At 45.9% G+C, this 23,660-nt stretch overlaps 1 long non-coding RNA gene across 4 annotated transcripts in view; it reads right to left on the bottom strand.

Annotated features, from left to right (window-relative positions):
• Positions 1-7,902: 7,902 nt before the first annotated feature.
• The window catches only part of LOC138488749 (uncharacterized), a 238,298-nt gene continuing 222,540 nt past the window's right edge, over positions 7,903-23,660 (bottom strand). Inside the window, exons 4-5 of one of the 4 annotated variants that reach the window (XR_011274709.1) lie at positions 18,542-18,950; positions 7,903-17,979 (exon numbers count right to left, since the gene is read on the bottom strand). This is a non-coding gene — a long non-coding RNA (uncharacterized lncRNA). Of the gene's footprint in view, positions 17,980-18,382; positions 18,450-18,541; positions 18,951-23,660 lie in introns of those variants that run through there. The other 3 variants (XR_011274711.1, XR_011274710.1, XR_011274708.1) reach the window with 3 other exon arrangements.

Here is a 23,660-nt window from a genome sequence, read left to right as displayed (position 1 = left end):
TATGGGATATGCGGTCACAGCCACTTATGCACCAGCCATGAGGTTGGTGCCATCAGCATTTATTTTTTTACATGTTAGATGCAACAATGTGTCATTCAAATCCAGATACATGTCGGTAGACCCTGATGCAAAGAATTCTATGGGACTAGTTGTGATAGCGCTGCCAGAGGTGGCGCCCCCATGAAAAAAAACTGTACTCTATTCTGATTTGGGTCAGTGGTATGCAGAAGAGATCAAGCTCCGATTTCACACACTCCCTGTAGGAACCATGTAAGAAGGCAATTGTTCTTTAGAAGATATCACTGCCCTTGTGTGTTTTAGGGCTAAGGTGCTTCTTCTTAGTTTGTCTGTGTCGTGCCCTCAATCTTCTTTTCTTAACCGGTTTCAGAGGGTCGCAAAGACGTGATGTGGGCCTCTTCCTATAAATGAAGCCTGATCCATCCTGCCCCTCTTTTTTTCTGTTTGGGGAGACAATTGGCAACTGCTGTTGTCACACTCCCCATGACGTCTTTCGCAATACTGGTGGCAGCTGTTTTAGATGTGGTTTCTCTAATTCAAAGCAACAGCGTAGGAAGGACATTGCGCATCTAAAGAGAATTTAATAGATTCCGCCGAGCCCCACTCCATACATTACAGAGCTCCCACTAATGTATGTTCGATCGCCATAGCTGGCGTGGCTCCTGTAATATTCCCTATAAGCCCTCGGGTCTCCATTGTTCTGTACCACAGCCACCGTAACACCATTTTATTAGTCTAGTGCAACCGCAGCCAGATTTGTCTGTATTTAAAATGATACAAACTATTCTTGACCGTCCCTTATCTGAATGTTGATGGTGTCGAAATGGTTTTTACACACAGGGACATAATCAGGTTTTCTTTACAGTTCCAGTAATGGTGCATAGCTGTCCCCCTACCCTTCCTTTGATACTCCCCTATATTGTTTTAAATCAGTAAAATGTAAAAATAAACATTCATATCAACTCAGCTATTTTCCCCGCTGTTCTTTACTTCCAACATGTTGCATGGTTACCAGTATGTTACACAGTTTCCCCGTTGATGAAAACCTGACGCACGTCCATCCCATGAAGAAAAACTTTCCTCTGGTATGGGTCTAGACATAACACCATGTCACCATACTCTGGTATAATTGATATGCTTTTGTTGAAGACTCTGAAAAGATCCTATATATTTGGGTAGTACCCCCTCAGGGAACCGTTCTGGCGAAAGCCTTTCAGGGTTTGCTCGTTTGATAATAAACGTGCCATTCCCGCTGCTTCAAGTATCCAACAAACTGACATATTGAACTTCTGTGAGCGCCATAGTCCACTGTCTTTCCAAATTTTTGGGTTTGGCCAACTTCACAATGACTTCAATATTTTGTTTTCTGGGAATGCATCTGTGGAGGCATTACTGGGGAGCATAATGTTAAATGGTGTAGGCTCCATGAATTTCCCGCTATACACCCTTGGCCTGTACAAAGCTGCCATCCACCCAACTGTTGAATTACAAAGGCCACTCCAACCATTTGACTAGATATTGTTTCCTAGAGCCTTGTCCTTTACTAGATATGGCTTTTCCAATTTTATAAACTCTGCGTTTATCTTCGTTAACTTTTTTTGTCTTCCCGCCCTATAAAAAAACACCTTGAACAGAGTCCCCCAAGTAATCAGTCTGTATATTTAAAGACCTCCGCAGAGAGCAACTCCATCTATGATAAAGATCTTGTCCATGTAGTTCTGCTCATACCCCTTTTTAAAGACTGCCTTGAGTTTGAGATCCGCACACGATAACCCTTTTTAAGGGGAGTTCTTGCATCCTTTTCAAAAAGCTTTTTAGCATAAAGGTTTTGCCAGATCACCAAGGAATTCTGGGGTGTTACAGCTATGGGTAGTTTGAATAGATCTATGATGTGTTATACATATTTGTAAATGTGGGTAACACGTCAGCATATCTACGAGTGTATTTAACTATAAAGAAATGTCAGATCAGTGTTTTACAAGTTTGTATAAAATGCTCTACAATGGAGACTAACTTCGGAATGTGTTGGGAAATGGTGCACCATGTGTTGTTTTAGAAGGATCTGTTGAAGTTTATTTAGAAACTCCTTACCAGCATCTGTCTGCAGTTTAGCAGGTACTCACCCGCTATTAAATATGCGTTTAAAAGCCGCTGCCATACTGGGTCCCACCTGGTCTTTTAAAGCCTCAACATATGCATATTTTGATAGGACATTGATCATGGCTAAAATGTATCTGAAGCCATCATTGTTTCCCTGGTACTGGCTCATATCCATAGGATCAGACTATCATTGTTGATCGATATCAGATACCACAGTCAGTCGTCATTTGAAATATTTTAAGACCAGCTTGTGTAGCATGTAGGACCCCTGATCCAATAGCCATGTCTTGGCAGCGCTCCTTGACACATTCACCAGGTCTCATCCCTTTACCCCAGTGAAGAATCCTTTCCTATGAGGCCACTACCCAATAATCCCCCTAGTGGTTTTACAAAGTGGGACGACCTCATAGGGAAGGACTCCCATCTGGTGAAAAACCTCCGTAAAATCTTGCACCTAGAAACCTCAACATCACTGACTCTTTCCCTTTCCTCTTTAAAAGATGCTACTGTATGTTATTGTAAAGTCACAAGTCTCAGGCAAGTCTCTCACTTTCACGACGGCCGCAACGGAGGCAGATGCTCACTTTCTCCAAGCTCATCGAGAGCCTGCCCCATCACCAAAAGGCTTGTGCGTGCTTGGGAGGCGGGGGGGGAAGGTGGGGGGGGGGGGGATTGGGGGGTATGGCAGCATTTTCCAGCAGGTAGGCCACTGGTGGCCTGAAAGAAGATTGAGGGGTGCATTAATTCATACAAAAGCATGCTTTTATGGGGAATACAAGAAATCATTGACATTTGAGAAATTTGTGAGAGCGCTTTGAAATCAGTGTCCGATTTGCAATCTGGGCCATAGCCATTTAATCAGCTGCACCTTCCTCAAAATGGCCGCCCTGAAAGAAAAGCAATGTCTTGTGCCTGCTGCAGCCTGATTGGCTGGCATTGCACACCAAACAGCTGATCTGGTCGCTGGCAAGCAAATGCCAGCCCACTTCCAAAGGCCCCACTCGTAAGGCTCCTGTCTGTGCCTGGACAGACTCGGAGGGCCTCCCACCACACCCCTTTGAAACATGAAGCAGCCTCCTGAGTCAGCCGGTGTCCACATGAACTTGTGCCCCTGCACCTCAACGCTCTCTGCAGATCGTCGAGTGATGGCTGTACTCTTCCACTGCCTCCTTCACTAATAAATCTGAACCAAAACTGTCTTTCTCACTCTGACTTCCTGCCTCACCTATTCTTCACTGCAGTTGTGCCCTTGTTTGATTTCAAACCTAGGTGTTTTTTTTAACATCTTGCACCACATATTTTGCACTACTTATTGTGCGCCTCCTGTAACTACTAGGCCGCCTGGTGAGTTTGGGCTAGGACTGTGCTGTGCAACCATCCCCCTTTCCTTCAACTATCCTCTGCCACCCTGATGGCACTTACCATCTCTCCTATCTTCTCTAACTGCTACACTAGCACCGACCCTGCCTCTCTCACAAAGTCTGGAAGAAAAAAGCACACAAAAGACATCCCAAGTGCCAACCCTGGCCTACCCATTGCACACACCTAGGTCAGTGCAACTTCTAGACAGCTCTTCACCGATATCCTCTTCTCTGTACCCTCCCCAGATCTATGGACTCCTCACCTCATCTCTACTCTCTCCCCTTTCACATCTTCTCCCATTAATGGTGGCACCAAGTGGGACTCCTCTTGGCGAGTTTCTCATCCCACTGTATCATTAATGTCTACCACGCTGGCACTCGCTCGGTTCAGGGTCCTCAACCCATCCGCCTTCTCTTTGACTGGCGCCTGCCATCCCTCATTAACTTCCTTTCATCACCTGCCTCTCTCCCAACCACTCTCTGTCCCTCCCCCTACGACTGGTGTACCACACCCCTCTACTCCTCGGAAAACCTTCAAAGGCTGTGCCCTCCTTCACCTGGCCAAACTTTGCGCCCACTCAGCCAACAAACACTCCGCCAACATCTGCCTCCTTCTTGAAGCCATTGACCTCGACATTGTCACCCTTACCGAGACCTGGTTCAATGCCAGCTCAGTCACTGGCTACAAGATAATTTCCAGGCTACGACCTAACCGTGCTGGCAGTGGGGTTGCCTTAATCTTCCGAGTGGGTTCCATCCTCCCTCATATCCACCCAGCCTTACTCTTCCTTTGAGAGTGTGGTTTGCAAGTTGGTCATATCTCCCTCCTCCTCTCTGATCTCTGCCACTATTTACAGGCCCCTGGTGCAACCACCCGATTCCTCTCTGAATGGGCTGATTTCTGCTCCTCTCAACCACCTCTAAACTCCTCTTGGGCGACTTCAACATCCATTTGAACTCCTATCACATCATCTTCTCTCTTCCTTGACCTCTGCCTCTCAATTCTCCCTTCTGGTCCAACCCACTCGGCAAGACACACTCTTGACACCCTCATCTACTCTGATCTTTGACTCCCTCTCTCCTCTTCCCTTACGTGGGTCCCCTTGGCCCTCTGACCGCACCTCATCAAGCCCTGCCAACCTTGTTCACGAACATCCTTCCAATGAAACTAGCGTCTGCTGCTGCCTTCAAATCCACCTTCACCCACCACCCTGTCTCAACAACCTCCATCTGGCCGTTACTAACACTCTGGACATTCTTGCCCCAGTCATGAGGATCCACCGGAAACCTGCCTATAAATGTAATACCTGGTACGACTCCGAACCTGCTGCCCAGAAACGCAAGTGCAGAGCTGCAGAATGGAAGTGGAAAATCTCAAGCTCACCTTCTGACAAACTGGCCTGCCGCCTGCTCCAAAGTCAATACAGACTCTCCATCCGTACCAAGAAAAGGGCCTACATCCAGGCACAAGTATCTGGTGCATCTAACAACATGGCTGAACTCTTTAAAATCTGCAGGGAACTAGCCAACCCTTACGCAGTCTACTCCTCCCCTCTTCTGTCCCGGCCCTCTGCAACGTACTGGCCACACACTTCACCACTAAAACTCTGGACATCCAGAGCAACCTTGCTACTCTACCCCAACTCTTGCCCCACTCCCTTGCCTCCTGTTGCCTCCCACCCTCCTCATTCCCCATTCTCCGCCGCCGCCGCCCCCTCCTCCTCCTCCTCCTCCTCCTCCTCCTCCTCCTCTTCCTCTGTCAGTTGATAAGGTCAGATCTCCTCCGAACAAGTTTCCCTTTGCTCCTCCAGAACCATCAAGGACAACATTGGCTCTCTTGCCCCTGCACTTGCTGATTTCTGCAAGCATTCTTCTGCTCCTGGATCTTTCCCCTCCCCCTCAGGCACTCCATTGTGTGCCCCCTCCTGAAAATACCTTCAGCAGACCCCACTTGTCCAGCCAACTACCACCCTATTTCTAGAACCCCCTTCCTCAGGAAACTCCTGGAGAAGCTGTCCTTCCCCCAACTTACCTCACATACAACTTGTTGGCGGTCTTCACAAACATCAATCTGGATTCCAAGATTCCAGAGGCACGGAAACTGCTCTTCTGAACACCCGTGAAGAACTGCTCGCATCTCTGGACCAACTCCCCAGCTGTCCTCATTCTCCTCGACCTCTCCTTTGCCTTTGACACAGTCAACAACTCAATCCTCATAAAAGGGCTCCATTATACCATGGGAATCTCAGAGCGGGCACTGGACTGGCTGACCTCCTTCCTAAGTGACCGTCCGTCCCAGGTTACTCTAGACACATTCTCCTCATCTAATTCTTTCTCCAAGTGTGGTGTCCCCCAGGGCTCCAATCTCTCCCCATCTGGCTGACACTTACCTTGCTTCGCTGGCACTACTAATTTCTCCTTCTCCCCCAACTTCCAGTGCTACGCAGATGACACACAACTCTTCTTCAAACTTTCTGCTGAACCTCTTGCCTCTTTCATCATTCAGTCCTGGTGCACTTCCAACAAGGTCTGCCTTAATGCCAGCAAGACTGAGATCCTCCCTATTGGGAATCCTGCTCCTTCTTTCTTCCCCTCACTCTGGCCATCCTCTATGGACTCTCCCCCTTCTTCATCTGAAGCCAGAAACCATGGAGGCATCTTTGACTCCTCTTTCCTTTCTCCCTCGCATTCAGGACATTGCAAGACGTCCAACTTTCAACTCTTCCTTCTTAAAGGAATTCTCCTTTTTCTCACTTTCCCCCAGAAGCTCAATGTTACCAAAGCTCTCTAGGCTAGATTACTGCAATAGCCTTCTCTTGAATCAACCCTCTTCCTCTATACAACCCATCCAGCTAATCCAGAATAGGGCAGCTAGACTTATCATTGGCCTCAAGCCCAGGGACTGTATTTCTCCTGCCCTAAAACTCTTCATTGGCTTCCGGTTGCTGCATCATCAAGACTGTCTGGGGCCGGGGATCTCGCTATCTGCAACTTGCTCTTACTAAATACTCTAGACCTGTACGTTCCTCTGGTACCAACTCTTGTGTGTGGAGTGTTTTGCTAAAAAGATGGCCAGTGGCTGAACTCTTTCTTCAGCTGGCTCCCTCTTATGGAACAACCTCCCCCTTCCTCTTGAGCCGGAGCGCCTCAAATTCCGGGAGCTCCTCAAGACTTTCCTTTTCACTTCCCTTCTTCCCTCCTCTGCTAATCTCCCGTGATTGGTGACCAGGGCCCATGTGTGTCCTTTGTGGTCCTGGCCTTCCACACCCAATCACCTTCAGCCTCTGTCCACACACAGCACTTGCCTGGCACTTACTGGCCTTCGCCACTGTAGGCCTGCACAAACCCATTTATTTATTACAGCTGAAAGATCCTTAGCACTCCCTACACTGGGCACTTAACACCTACTGACCACTCACCAAGTACAGGCACTCTAGCACTAACCCCCTCTCCCTCTACTCTCTCTGCACTTGCACGCTTTGAATGCTCACAAAGCCTAGTAGATTCGTCTTTATCCTCCAGTGTATTCATTGCTTTATATCCCATGCTCCCTCCCGGTTGCCCTGTGGGCGCTTTGATACATTATTTTCTTGTATAACCGCCTAAAAAATGCACAATAAATAAATAAAAATAAATCTAGCAATACTAAGAAGAAAAAGATCGAATGAGTAATTCAGCTTACTCCTTGGTTAAGGCCAGACCATACTGAGACGAAGAAACCGCGAATGCGTTTATGCCACCATTGCTGCCCACGTGGAATCCGGATAGCGTAGGCCGTGAAATGGCCGTGCTGGTTGCCCAGGAACAAGCTGGTGCCCGGGAACATGCCTGCGAAAATCATCGCCGCAGGCCCGGCTGCTGATAGGCTTCTTCAGCCTGTCAGTACCTCCCCTCCTGCCTTAAATGGAGAGGGAGGAGGCCGGCAGGTGAAGCCGCTGGGAAAAGGACTTTCTCCCTCTCTGCAGCTATCCGCTGCTCGAGAGTGGTACCCGCCTTGTCACCCAAGGTAAGGCTCAGGATATCAGCCTTAGTAATATCCCTATGAAGAGTCACGCTGCTGCACAATACCCCACCTTGTAAAACCATATTGTATGGAGAATCCTGGTTTGTTATCATTAGAGAATCATTACCCATTGTTACAGAATCATTAACCATTTAGGGATTAGTTATCCATCATTCATTCTGGTTAATAGTGACCTGAAGTAGTGACATTAGATTATCCACATATATGTAGCCATTTGCATTTGCTATAGAATGAGGCCCGTTATATTTGAAGTGCCATGTAGAGACACATATAAGACAGACCCACCAGGGGGGGAGGGAGGGAGTTCAAGGGGATAAGGCCATAGAGTCAATCAATGGAATATACTGCCCATTGTGAAGGAGCTAAATGTAGGGGCAGATCAGGTCAAGAGACATAGAAAAATATTCAATAAATCTTTAATAAACACATATTCAATTACCATACAATTAAAACCAGCATAAAAACGCATAATTAATGCTCAGCATGTCCAATCGAAGTGCATAATATTTTACTAAGCATCCTAAGATGTAAACATAAGTGCATTGTGCCTAACTTAATTCAAAAGTACACAACTTCCGTAAACAGCAAAGATCCTCAATTGGTCCCCAGACTGTATTCAACTGTGTTGTAACCAATCTCTCTATATGAATATATAAGAGTTAGTTGTTGAGACTTAAGGAGTTGTGTAGGGCACCAAAACCACGCAGATCAACAATAATCAATATTTTCTGCGGGATAAAGAGGGTTGTATCTAAGTCCAGCCCACCATTTCTTTATAGAGAACAAACAACAACCTGTGCTTGTCTCCAATCTGACCAAAATAGTCAACAACCGGTACCTAGTACAGCTCCCAAACGTATCGTGGGCTGTACTGGTATCTAAACATAGGTAGTTTCGACGATAAAGTAACAGTGTCTAAGCTATCTGTCTCTCGCCGTAGCAGGAGAGAGAAGGCTTGACAATCGTCTTCCTCAGGACAGGGCAGATTAGGTGATAAGTTCTAAAATCTAAACATATAAATTGTCCACTTTTAAATAGTCAAGAGCCATCTGAGGCCACCTAGTACAAACAGTATCTTTCTAGGGCCACATAATACAAGCAATATCTTAGGATTTATTTCATATATCCAATCTTCTTCAAATGATTCTTCCTTGATTCTCCCGAAGGTTCAATGTATTCCCTCTTGATGATATTCAAAACTAAAGGTTACATTGAGGATGGATATAAAAGACCAAAAGGAGAGAAAAGAAAAAAGAAGAAGACAAATGTAAGACAGCACATACAAAAAAATTGTTTTTGTATAAAAAGTTTGTTAGTTAAAAACATCTCTTAAACCGATCTAGCAACCCCACATGTAACATCCTCCACGCAGTTAACATCCTAGAATCCTTAGTAATAGTCCAGGATAAAGCCCCCTAGACTGTTCGTAAATCAGATAAGGGGAGCCAAATTAAATTAGTGAGAAGTGACAAGAGGGCATATAGTCCCTATGTCAGAGCCATGAATATACTAACAAATTTATGTAATCCAACATGGCGTGGCAGGGAGAGGGAAACCAAAGTCAATATGGGAATCCACTACCATCCCAATGGCGAATGAAGCATAAATGCAGAGTGAGAGACTTCCCAGCAGTCCCATACATAGAAAAAATATATATCATTTCCATACCTTTAAGGGGAAAGTATCCTATTAGGTATACTCGAAAAATAACCCTCAGGGTAAAGACATATTATTTCTCTTGATGATACTCCCCTGGAGTTTAGTCCAGGTGCACAGCAATTCAGGCTGCATGGGGAGAAAACATCCCATCAACCGGTAAACCTGTGCAAATCCAATCCTGCATAAGAAAAAGAAAGAGAGAAGAGCAAAGAATAAAGCAGGAAGGGGTTATAAAGGAGAGCCATGAGAAATTCGCATGCGCTCAAACATATCATTCCTTCCTAAAAACGGGCCCTCAATCTCGGCGGTATTAGTTATAAACATGATAGGTACAATGGGTTCAATACTGGAAGAGCCTCTACATCTCGTTCTCCTCAGGTAGTACAAATCTACTCTAGGAGATATTCCTAGATGCTGAGTACTCCTCTCTACCATAGAGTCTCCTATAGCTCCAAAGACCATTATATAGCGGAAAAGTCAGGAGGAAAAATAGAAATGGAGAGGAAATAATGGGGGCACCCACAATGGGGTCTGGCCCCCTCCCTTTCTTCTTCCTATCCTGATAACCATTGGGCACCAGACCCCGGAATCTGATCAAGTCAGTAAATGAACAGTGACTAAAAAAGAAGAAGAATTGCAGAGCAGAGGCAAACTTACCGCGTCGGCATATAGGGCGTACTCTCGACGGTCGCAGAGCTGTCGCTGTAATGGCGCCAAAATCCCTCAGGCTAACAGTCTGTACGATTCCGTATGCGGGGTGGCTGCCGTAGCGAACCGCAGCTCCAAACCAGCTGCTTCCGCCAATTACGCGTGCAGGATAGCCGCCGTAACGGAACGCAGCTCAGAGCAGCTGCTGCCGCCAATTCCGTGTATAGAATGGTCGCCAAAACAAAACGCAGCTCAGCACAGCTGCTTCCGAGTTCAAAGAGAACTCTTGGCGAGCTGAAATGACACCTCAACTTGCCACGTGACAGACGCGAGTTGTCATGTGACTTCGTTTCCTAAGTCTAATGAATTTTAAAGGGGCAAGCGCATATTTTTTCGCCATCTAATGGCAAAAGCCTCCATTGTCATGCCAATATCACAACGAGGCTCCCAGATAATCAAAAGCGATGCCGGGAAGCGAAAGGAACAAGAGAGAGTAAGTGGTAGACAAGAGGAAGGAAATGATATTCAGGCCAAAAGTGGTCTCTCTAATTTGGCATATTAACCACCATCAAAGGATCCTACACTAGTGCTTCATTGGTTAATCCTCTACACAGGGGCAACATACGCAAAAATAATAATATGAAGCCCGAATCTTCAATAATGTGCCATTATTAGAAAAAAGCCATCAAATGAGCAGCCATAAGTGCTGTAACATACAAAGATGATGGAGAAAATAGATGAAAACAACTCACTAAATTGTTACAACGTCACTATCTGATGCATGTAGTGAAAAAGTATATGGCCAACAATGGCTAGCCCAATATTGGACAGTGAATACCCCTCCTCTGAGTGCAAATAAACACAGTGCAAGAAGAGGTGGGGGTTAATGTTATAATTAGTGGGGAGCAATTGAGACGTAGTGCTCAAGTCACACATTGGAGCCATTCTTCCTGATGATGTAGAGACACATATACATTTTAGAGACATGCAGACACATGTAGAGATATGTTATGTGTTATGTATGCATTTTAGAGACACCACGCACGAGTGTGCACTTAGAATATGCTTTGAGTATAGTGCTTGGTATGAGTGAACGCGTTAAGCACTACATTTGAGAATAAAAGCATGAGGCCTATGGCATTTTGAAGCCACCCTGAATGAGAAACAGAAGCTCCACGGACTGCAAAAGATATGAGTTACAGTGTACGAAGAATGCGTAACCAGTTTCTTAGCAGGCAGAGAAAAGAGGTCGCCTTTGCCTTAGTAGAGAGCGGAGAAGGGCATGGTATTATCAGCCCTGAGCTGGTGTTCGTAGACACAGATGGTGGGGGCCATGCAGCGAGTGCTTTGCCTTGCAAGGAGAGACATGCAGAAGAGAGGTATTTCAATAGAGAAATATGAGGAGATGGTAACGCAGAAGGAAGAAGGCCATGGTATAGATATGATGTACAAATGTCACGATGACAAGAACACACAGTAATTGAAAAGTACAAGACATGCATCACAGACTTTTAGGCACTGCTCAGATTTAGAAATGCTGAAAGAGAGGCATTTTAGCTTAGAGAGACATGTCACCATGGATATGTATGTACGTCATTGAACAGTATAATGAAAGGTGAGGCGTTGGTAGTTGGAGTTCTAGTTGGAGATCTAGTTCTAGTTGGAGATGGAGTTCTAGATGGTCACACAGAGATAGAGAGATGGAGGGAGCTGCTCTGAGAGATCGAGAGACGTTTGGATGACTCCGAGAGCAAGCATTGGGGAAGCATTCTGATGAGAGCTGATGAGATCAATCTGGCAGGGAGGCCAAGGAGAGGCCCTGACTGGCTGGTTGCAGAGTTAGCTGGAGAGGAGAGACACAGCAAGAGGGGAGTATTGAGAATAGGACATGTGCATGGGGAATTAGGACAGACACTCACACAGAGCTTTGGCTGACATGATATATGGGGTAATCGGACAGGGATGGTCTTAGAGAGTGTGAAGTATGGTGTGGATTGGAGTTGCTATTAGATTGCTTGCATTAGAAGCCTGTAAGGCTTATAGTCATTGCATTGCAGATTTGCACCAAAAGCATAAAAGGTGCAAATTCGAGATTTGCATTATAGTAGTGTTTGCATCATGCATTGCTGTGCATGAATAAATGTATTCTATTGTTATAATTGAAACTGACTTGTGCGTTTTCATTTTGTGTCCATTGTGCATTTTATTTCGTTTTTTGTGTCTATTCTTATGGTAATAGCTTATGCTAGTTTGTCCATAGCACAGTAACTTAGGAGTAACACAGTGCACAACTGCCCTGAGATACAAGGGCAAGGAGGGCATAGAGATCCACACCCCCCCCCCCCCGCCGAGGTGAATTTGTCTGGGCATGACAGCCTCTCACCTCATGCGGCATGCCACGTAGGAAGCACGTGACTACGTTCACGTACCTTTCCGGCCCCCCTCTATTATTTACCACACCCGGTCAGCCGAACTGTGCAGCTAGGGGCCAGAGACACAACCCTTTCACCTCACCAACGGTCTGGCATACACTAATCCGGGTGTCTAGACACCTGCTGCTAATGCTACATCCACCGTGTCACTGGCACCAGTCCCCCCCCTACATCCGAAGCACTTTTAACTCGCCCCCACGTCTCTGCCTTCGACCTGCCCAACTCGGCGCCTTCAACATCATCAGCAACTGCCGCCCTGCAGCAACCTGCTGTGATCATCCATTCCAAAGCCCTGGAGCTCAACGCCACCTGGGCTATGCTGGATCACACTACCGGAAGTGTTCGAGATGTACAGTCACTACAGCCGTCCACATCTAACTCTCTGCTGCTTGCCGACTAACTCTCTGCTCTGACAATGCCCAATTTTGAGTCCATGGCCTCGACTACGCCCATGCCTGTTAACCATGTGAGTTACCTGCATAACTTTGATATCACAGGCTCCGTTACTCAGACCACTTCCAACCTCCATTTGCATTTAACAAATGTTTCATATTTGCCACTGCCTGTGTCCCATGCCTTTCACATGCCTCCCCCTGCCTCTGCTGTTGACATTCTACCAGTACCTGTTACTATGTTGCGCCTATGCCTCCCCATGCCTCTACTGTTGCTATTTTTGCCAGTGCCTGTTGTGCATGATACGCCCATGTCTCCCCATACCTTTAATTCAGATATTTTTCAGTGCCTGTTGCCAATGACGTGCCTATGTCTCCCCATGCCTCTACTGTTCAAACTCTGACAATGCCTCTATCCCATTATTTACATCTGCCGCTCCATGCCTCTCTTGCTACACCCATGTCAATTCATGTTAGCCATTCCTCGCCTGCTGAGCTACGCGTGCCCCTGTCCACCTTTCATGCTCTGGACATGCCTTCCGCGGCCATGATTAATAGCTCCCCCAGGGCATGGTCTACCTGCCCTGCCTCACAGCGGCCTAACACGGGTACTAATATCTCACAGTCGCTCACCCCTCCTGTAACCTCCACTCTTACATCTTTGCATACCCCGCTCTTAAGTGTTCCCTGGTCAACGCCCGTTTGGTACCAGCACATGCTCTAGATGTCCATGTCCTCATCCATAAGGATAACATTGACCTCCTTATAATTATTGAAACTTGGTTCAATGAAATCTCTGGCCGAACCCTCTCCCTCGCCATCCCAGATGGGTACACTATGTACAGGCAAGATCGTCCCCTCCAGAGAGGTGGAAGAGTAGCTCCTATTGCCAAAGAAACCATTGCTTTTAGGAGGATTGAAGGAGAACTTGGCCACAATTGTGACTACCTTCTACTCAAAGCTAATCTCTCCCCTAACTTCACCTTAGCCCTCCACAATGTCTATCGACCCCCGGGTCCTATCACAGAATTCCATGAGGCCTTGATTCACTCTTTCAGACAATCTGAAAAATACCTCTAAAGTCATGCTCCTGGGTGATCTTAATCTAGGCCTTGATGACCCGAATGATACCCACGCTGCTGCCTTGAATAAAGCCCTATACACTCTAGGGTTCTCAAGCTACCTCCGATCGAACCCACATTAAAGGTCATTCGCTGGATTGGGTCACCCACCACAATTGTTCTGTTCCAATTACGAAAAGCACCCCCATTCCATGGTCTGACCACCACTACATTCAATTTGACCTCAATACCCATAAACGGCCCCGCAAGCCAATGATCCCACTTCCTGGGGCACTCACAAGAAGCTCACGTCAACTCACCTCGGAAAAGATCACGCCCTTATTTATGGTACCTGCTCTCCAGCCACCTTTTTCCAAGGACCTGACAGTCTCGCTAGCGCTTTTAAACTGGCCATCACCCAAGCCGTTGATGCCATCGCTCCTCTCACTCTCAGGAAAGCAAAGAAAGCTAAGCACTCTAATGCCTGGTTCTCTCAGGAGCTGCTCGAATTACGCTCCAAGAAAAGGAGCGACCCTTTCAGCCTGGAAGACCAACCCTAATGACGCCTCTAAGAAGGCCTTTAAGGCTATATGCAAAGATTATAAATCAGGTATAAATCAAGGCCAAAGCTTTGTCTTTTAATACAAGTATAGCTAATGCAAAATCAGGGACTAAATACATTTTCACCATCTTTAGAGAGCTGGAAAATCCTTCCACCCCACCTCCTACTCTCTTGAAGGATGAAAACTGGTGCAACAACAATCGGCTATGCTCGATAAACTGAATACCTTGCAAACTAAAATCTTAGCCCACCAAAAGGCTCTGACTCACCTAATAGCCAACCAGCACAGCAACCCGCTCACGACTACCAAAGCAAATGAATCCCACTCTTCTACTTCAAGGATATGAGTGAATCTGAAGTCATCACCCTCCTCAAATCCATTAAACCGTCCAATTGCAAAGAGGACGTATGTCCGGCTCAGCTCATTAAAGACTGTGTCCCTATCCTTGCACCCTTTCTGACAGCATTTATTAATGCATCCTTCCAGTCTGGCCATGTCCCAACTAGCCTTAAGGAAGCTTGGGTACGCCTGTTCCTTAAGAAACCCTCCTTTGAACCAACGGTGCTAGGGAATTATAGGCCCATTGCCACTGTCCCTTTTCTACTAAAAAATACTGGACAAAGCAGCCTACCTGCAAGTCCGAAAATTCTTCGAAGACAGCCTTCGGCAGTCTGGCTTCCGTCCACGACATGGCACCGAAATGGCTCTCCTTGACTTGAAAAATCAAATGGACGACATCAGAGATGCAGGCAAACCAGCAGTCGTCCTGCTCCTTGATTTATCGGCTGCATTCAACCTGGTGGATCAAAGCACACTTTGCCACGATCTCTCCTTAGCGGCCAACTTCTCCCCTAACGCTTGTGCTTGGATCACCTCGTTTCTACAGGAATGGGCCATGAAAGTCTTCTCTGACTCGGCCTGTGCCACTCCAAGTCACATCAAATGTGGAGGCCCCCAGGGCTCTTGAATTCCCCTCACAGGTGATTATGAGGCCGACATGAACACTTAACTCCATCTACTCTACGATCCAAGCTTGGATGGCAGAAAACTGGTTATGCCTCAACAGCGAGAAAACTAAACTTCTGTTAATTGGCTCACCAACCATTCTGGGTAACCTAGACAAACAATACAGCTCCTTTACAATTGATAATATACTTATCTCAGTGTCCCAAACAATCAAGACCCTGGGCGTCTACCTGGACTCCAATCTGACTATGAATAGGCAGGTCAATGCCATTGCCTCCTCTTTGGCTTACTACTCTAAATTGTTTAATGCAGCAAGACCCTTCTTATCTCTACAGAACTGCCTCACTATTGCTAGGGCGACTATTGGATCAAGATTGTATTACTGCAATGTCCTCCTTGTAGAGACCTCTGGCGAAAACATTGCTAAACTCCAATTGGTTCAAAACAATGCCCTGAGGGTCGCCACAGGAATCTCCAAGAAAGACCACATCTCTGAGGTAAGGAGGCAGGTTCACTGGCTTCCCTTCAAAGAGAGAATGGTCTTTAAAACCCCCTCTCACACATAAATGCCTCCATGACTTGGCAGCCCCTTACTTGGTCCAGAGTATAGCAAAGCCAACTTCTTCCAGGCCTATGAGAATGGCTTACACTAACATGATCTGCACACTTAAGACCCGGAGAGTGCGTGCAAGCGGCACCAGCTTCCCAGCTATGGCTGCATCACACTGGAACGCTCTACGCACGCACCTTAGGATGATTTACTCCCACTTAGCTTTCAGCAAAGCTATTAAAACTAGGCTATTTGTGTGACATGCATGATTCTGCATCTGCTCCCACTCCCCACATCACGCCTTATTGTGGCCTGATGTTCAGCACCTTTGACTCTGAAACCTTCTTAAAAATGTATTATTTGCTAATATTGGAAGTAAGCGTTCACCGTTTCGCCACTGTTGCAACTACCTTTGTGCCAACAACTGTATCTGTAACCAAGAAACCCTACTTGTTGCCACCTCCAATGTAACCATGAATATCCTATGTACAATTTCATGTAACAGCGCCTCGATGCCTTTGGGCTGTGGTGCGCTCTACAAATGCAAAAAATAAATAAGCTCCAAGGAGGCATGAAGATCACTACAGGGGAAATCAAAGAAAAACGATGAGTCTGCTTGGAAGGAACCAGCTTACAACCATAAAAACAGACAAAGGACTAGTTAAAGGAGAGAGCCTGCATGAACGCTCGAAACCCCGGAAAACACAAACCTGGGAAGGGGAAAGAAGGCTGCAGCGGAGGGAACGCTGCATCGAGGTTGGGAGGACACTGTGAAGGAGCTCAGAGTGCCAGAACAGCCAATAACTGGAGGAAGGACCCCGGTGGCATGACCTCGCTGAGGTGGGCCATCTGGTCCTGCAATGGTGCCAAAATCGAGAGGCCAAATACCCCACAGAGCGGCGGGGAGCAGAGAAATAGAAGGACAAGGCAGCCAAGCAGAGCGGCCGACTCCAAGACACCAGGAAGAACCATTGATGTGGTTGCTCCAGAGAAAAGGTAACAGGGCCATGGGGGAGAATTGGGAAGTACTCTAAAGTCATCTCCCTCTCCACAGTATTGATACCCAGAGAACCAAGAGTCCAGAAGTACTCGGGAGTCTCCCGTCACTGTAGTGATCCCTAGAGAGTCAAGAAGTACTCTGGAGTCCTCTCCCTCGTCACAGTAATGATATCCAGAAAACCAAGAATCATGAAGTACTAGGGAGTCCTCTCCCTCTCAGTAGTGAAACTCTGAGAACCAGACGTCAAGAGGTGCTCTTGAGTAAACTCCCTCGTCACAATAGTGATACCTGTAAAGAGTTGGATAAAAGTGATTTTAAAACCTGGATATTGCCATTCCGAAGTTCATGGAACATACTAAAGAAACGTAAGGCTTATGAGAGTAATTGACACAAACCGTTGAAAGAACTGTTATAAGGAGACCAGGACAAGTAAGCAATTCTCCTAGCCTTGAACTATTGGTAAATCAGACACTATTTCAAGAGACTGCTGTTGAAACAACCAGAGATTGGAATACTTTACCAGAAGCTGGGAGACATTCTCCTGGTTTATGGAAAGGAATTTCATTGCCCAGTTTATACTTTACTTTTGTGGTGGCAGTGCTAGAGTAGGTGGTTTGGGACAGGATTGTTACACGTTTTTGGTTGACTTCGGGAAGCAGGAAGAGGTTTCTTACCGTAGTTAATACAAGTTTATAACCAAAAATGAAACCAAGTTGTCAGCCTCCTGACTCCACCTTGCCACAATAGTTACCAATTAGGCTACACAAATCAGTATGCTCTATTACTTCATACACACTGAGCCGTTAACCGCATCGATCAGCAAACCTTCACAGTAGAGCAGTGGCTTATAGACATTCATAAAGCTCCCCATCAAGCAGCCATTATTCTTTAACGGCTAGGAAATGATGCATGTCGTACACCACCAGCTTCAATGGCAGTTCCACAGGCAGCCTTAAATCTTTGAAACCTCCTTTGTAGCGATTTAGCCAGTATATGTCCATTGTAGGGTGGCATCTGTTGAAACATAGGTTTGCGATATATAGAACATTGTTACATTCACGTTTGTATGCCCGTAGCAGCGTTTGCAGATAGCTCAACATCCTTGGGGATATACTGCCTGCATGCTCTTTAATGCAAGCCAGCATTTATTTCTGTACACATCCAGTGGCGGATTTCACATTACATAAGTGCTCCTTTTTTATTTCCTGCAAATAAGCATAAATACATGTAAATGATCTGCATTCTCAATCTTCATACGTCAATTTACGAAGCACCATTTACATTTATCTGTTGTAATGGCTTAAATATACTGTATCCCCCCACTTGTGAACAGTTTTCTCATTTATACTTCCAACACACCAAGGGCATCCCCATCTAAACTGCTTCATTTTCAAAGGGGGTGTATACGCCACTTGTATAGCCCACACCGCTTTAGACACGCATTGTTCCCTGAAGCCCTGTATGGCTAATATATCAACTCAGGTAACAACGGTTGTGACCGCATCGTCTTTAACACTATCGTTCTCCATTATCGAGATATATTGATTACACAGCCTATTAAGATTATTAAGATTCAGTGGGTTTTCAATTTGATTTGAGCAGCACACACAGTAAATATTGACAGTATCTGTACAGCTTGGCGCTCCTCATTGTCGTCCATTTGATCAGCTAGAGGCTATAGACAAAACAGAAACAAATAGTTTTAACACCGGGTTAGGCGTCACACCCCTAAAAAGGTACAAATGTTTACTTTAAAAATATACCCACCGTTTGGAACGACATCGGATATCGATGATCCATGACCTTCTGTATTCTTCAAATGTTGACTGGGTCTGGATCACTCTCCTCACCTCCATCATTCTGCATGATCATAGACTCGTATGCATTGTCTTCAGACCCCATTTGAGTATGTTGCATATCTAAACATAGTACAGGCTCTATGCGCATGGGCTGCTTGAGAACCACAGCGTCAGCATTGTTAGCCATTTGCAAATTAGCCATATCTTCAGCTGCACTCACCCGAGTGTTTTGAAGTGAAGGACCTCTCCAACAGAGTGCCCCATGACAGCGGCGATCAGAGGTGGCTGACAAAGTGTAAACATGTTCTCACTGATCTCATGATGGTCTGCCATAAAAGTCGGAGACGTCCATTGCATCAAGACTGTTGCATCTTCTCCTAAGGCAATAAGGTAAATAACCATCATCATGATCGCTGGTGGTGTCAGGGGCTGTTTTGTCCCCGTCGCAACTGTAGCTAGCTGTTCATCATTACATTTTCCTTAACACCACCACGCTTAATGGCCCCAAGAAGTCTGAAGAGCGCACATGTTTTCGATGTCTACAATAACAGCTATATATCCGTATTTTGATACTCCGCCCCTAATAGCATCATAGCCCAAAGACCTATGCTTATTTAGCACATAGCAGCCCTATAGTTTGAATGGGTCTATCAAATTTGTAAACCTATTTGCAATTCATTGGAATGCTTATCAAGTTTATATAAAATTAATATAAAATGTATATACAGTAATCACACTTATTGGGGTTCAATTCAATTTATACGGGTTTAGTTGCCTGATAAAGGGCCGTGGCCACCTGTCTCTTGTAACGCTTGATGAAAGAATCCCACTCTAGTACTCATCTTCTACACATAGGAGTATAGTTTCCTAAAAGTAATGCAAATTCATTCTGCGCATGCATGTAATATAGATACATCTTCAAAAATGTATAGCTCAAAATCTGCCAGCTCGATTTTCTAAATTGTTTTCAGTGCTTTAATTCCAGATGAAATCTAGTGATCTGCCAAAAGTCTTGAAAATCGAAGCTGCCAATTTTGAGACATATGGCCAGAATTTATTTTCCTATGCGAACCCCACACCCCCCCCCCCCCCCCCCCATGTTAAACACACAACCAAAACAGCATGTTTTCAAAATATAAAGCTGTCCATGTAACATTGTGAAACTTTCCAGGTAGGATCACCACCACCTCGAAATTTTAATGTTGATTTATTTCAGAATGTTTCATATAAGTGTTCAAATGTAATTAAAAAGGTAAATTAAAAATGTTCAAAAACGCCGAAGACAATCACACATAACCTTAACTATGCCATGCAAAAGTATCAACCACGCACTTTTACTGGATAACACAATGGACATGCCAACATTTTCAGAGAGCTAACTGCAGGAATGGGTCCTGTTTTTATACTAGTCTTTTTGAGGCTGCACACATGATGCATATCAGGCTCTCATACCATGCCCTTAGGTAATTCCTCATGTCATCACCAACACCCATTTACCAGAGTTTGCCAGTCAAACGAGCATGGGTAACACCAGTAAAGAATGTCCCTAGCATACATTTCCTCATGTGCACAGTCTGGTTCCTGCGCTTCACTAGTACATCAATTTGGAATGTGGCTGTGGAATAAGGTCTAGGTTAAACAAAATATGTAAGTACTGCTCATAGTTCGATTGTGCAGCTCACAACTAGCTGCAGTTATTTCCACGTATCAGGGAGTGTGTTGTGGTGCATCCCAACTGTATGAGCCAGAAGACTGAAACTTGAGTTCATGTCTCCAATGACACACTCAATGATGCTTCTTCTGGGTATATGTAAAGTCATATTTATCTCTGGTGAAGTGAGGTGTTAGGGTTGAGAGGATATGCACTCTGACTAAAAATTGGTAGAAGTGTGTCTCTGGGGTTCATTATGAATATGGTGATAACATCAAAAGCTGGCCCCATTTGGAATGCTGACTATTTTTACCGATCATACTCGTTATGTGTATATGGAGATACTTATCGGTTTACCTAATGCCACAATTTTGAAATGTTGAATGCTATAACTACAAGTAAGAGTTAAAATGGCACTTAAAAATCTGAAGTATTTCTCCAAAAGTTTACCTCCACCCAAAAGACGCAGGCAAAAAACAATGTTGTCCACTGCATATCCAAACTGTGTCTTGTGTCAGTGCTAACAGAGCTCAATGGAAGACGGTTCTCGTTTGGGCGCTGGTGTGTGTCCCCTGTTTGAGCCAAAGGAGTGGCTCTGTTCTGGTGCCCGATTTAAGCAAAGCAGGAATTGTTGTAAATGGGGGTGGGAGAGAGGTTGCAATGGGCGAAGGACCGTTTGGATGTGCTGCAAGCCATGAAATTCGAGGGAGGAATCTATCTCAGCATCCACGGAGACGCCCAAAATGGCACCACACACAGAGTGATGGACCTAGGCTGCTGCCTGCATGTAATAGTCGGTTGTCTACGGATAGATGTGAGAGCTGTACACGAGGGTGGGGCAAACTCATTCATTCTGGGCGAGTTCCGAGAAATACCAGCTTGGCGGAGGATTAACAGAGGGACCCTGGAGGTATGGCACGAACATCAGCTAAGGGGATCAAATTAGGAAGATTCATGGAAAGGGTTCTGGCCTTGTCTGGGGCGCCTACTATGCGGCAGCTGCCATGAGGTGAAGCAACAGAAAATTATCTGATGGAATAAGGAGCATGCTCTTCCCAAAACCTGTGCGGGCCATAGTCTTCTTTAATAGCCATGCTCTGTCACTGCGTCCTGCACTGAGCACTGACCCATGATTGTGGAAACGTGACATGGGGGTGGGATGAGAATGGACATGAGCAAGGCGTGAAGTGGTAGGACTACAGCCTGCGCAGCTCGTAATGCAACACACTGTGTGCCAGGGATGTCAATTCACCAAAGTGCCATGGGTATCGACATCACATCAATGACATCATAAGAATATTTTAGATACCAACCCCTCACCGGCAGCAGGATCTACTAACTTATTACAATGATGAGCGCAGTGAGTGCACATTCTAGTGCTCTACCCAATACACCCCTACATTGCCAGTTGCTGTGATATTACAGTATCAAAAAATCCTATAGATGCAAGTCAGCAACAATGCACAGGAGCATTGAATGAGGAAGCAGTAGATGCTTTACTTCAAAGGCTGGGGGCAACCTCATGTATTGTATTGTAATGGGTATTTCTAATTTCTATAGCGCCTTTCACCACTGGTGTGGTCTCAGCACTTTGTAGGTTGAACGCACTTGGGGGTGGGAGGGGGGGCTGAAGTCCAGGTTTGGGAAAATTCGCCAGAGAAATGGAGTGCGTGTGTGCACTTCGCCAATACCAAGGTAAGTAGGGTTGGCCAAGTCCTGCTAGACACCCTTGCTGAACATGCATTTGGGTGGGTGCACCAAGGTAGCCTGGAGAGAATAGGAAAGACATTATGGGGCCCATTCATGGAATTTTTGCACAGATCAAAGTGACTTTGCACTGCTGAAACACAAACTCTGATTCATGGAACAGTGCAAAGTGTATTTTTGCAGTGCAAATTCATTTTGTACAGCAGAAATGACCGACTGTATGGACTTTTCAATGCAAAAATACACGTGTGCAGCTAGACCGAATGTTATCGTGGGGGATAGCTGCATTGTAGTGCCCGAGGTATTGTGTCTATCTACAGTGTATCTGTAAGGTAGGTCTGGCAGATCTCTGTCAGGTCACAGTGTCCAGGATGGATTGGCGACAGAAGCCACTAGGGCACACCCCTGTCATCATAGTGGCTCACTGGATGTGCAACGCAGACAACGAGAAACACTGATGAGATTTGCGCTCATGCTGTGCTGTCACTGAATACTGCAGGCTGCTCTTACCCAGTCTCAGCTAGCTAGACCTAGACCCCATACCCTTCCTGTAGCCTCATTACTGGGTATGAGCTGCACATACAGCTCTGCCTCTGAACCCAACCGTTCAGGCATTCTTCACTAATGGACTGCCAAGCTGTTAGTTATGGCGGATTCACTGTTTTTCCTGTTTCCCTGTAATTTCTCCAGCTAACGAGATCTAGATTCCATGTGAAAAAAGCTGTGGCACATTTAGCTGCATTTACAACTGCCTTTTTCGGGTGTAACACAGATATCTGCTATTGGCGGTGCCTCTTTGTCCAGTGGCCGAGGGATAGCAAGGACAGGTCTAGCAGTGGCAGGGTGGAGCCAGGGCTAGCGGCTGCTACTCCTTGCTACACTCAAATGACATCCCTGCTGGGTGCCATTGATTCATCATTGCAGCTTAATAAATACTGATGAGAAATACAAACTTCAAGTGCCTATTATTTGCACTCCACAGTGGGGACAGACTTAGAGAGGTCCATCTCCACACCAAAGGTATCATCATTAGCATAGTTGTAGTGATTACCAAGCCTGTACTCTTCTAAAGGATAATTATTATTAGGGTAGTCATTGCGTCCGGACTTTGCCTCGGGAAGTAATAAGGGGGGAAGGGGGGGGGGGGGGGTAGCAGAGAAACCAAGCAGTGGGGATCTGACAAAAGGGGAGGGAGGGCGGGCAATTGTCAGCAATGGATCTACAAGTAACCAGGGGAGGAAACACTGGGGGTCCCATTATGTCACCCGGTCTCGGGTATGGTGGAGAGTAGACGATGTATGGCCTAAAGGGTTCTCTCATGTGTACAACACCTAAGTTGCACCATGCAGGGTGCCACTCTTCCAGTGATGTTTCTGCAGTCTCCTGGTGAGCCACTGATTCTGTGGGCCCAAAACGAGGCACTCATTTCAAACATATCTGTAAACCATTGATGTGATGGGATGCACCCCAGAAAGGAACTCCACACTTCTGCGCAGTGCCCTGAACACCGAAGGTCATCGGCTGTTTGCACTAGCCGAACCTGTCAAGAAACCCGATGGCTCTGTAGATGATCAATTAATTCGCCATGGAACAGGCACAACTGGAAAACAGATTTGGCAATGAACTCAATATTGTTCTAGAGTGTCAGAAGTTCTACACACGCCTGCAGTCTTCCAATAAATCTATTGATGATTTTGTCACTGTCTTGTAAGAGTTAGCAGACAAATGC

The sequence above is a fragment of the Ambystoma mexicanum genome, chromosome 9, assembly GCF_040938575.1.
Source record: "Ambystoma mexicanum isolate Mex_15411 chromosome 9, UKY_AmexF1_1, whole genome shotgun sequence".
Lineage (NCBI taxonomy): Eukaryota > Metazoa > Chordata > Amphibia > Caudata > Ambystomatidae > Ambystoma > Ambystoma mexicanum.
Note: the sequence above shows the minus strand (reverse complement) of the source record. Positions and strands in the feature narration are given on the sequence as shown.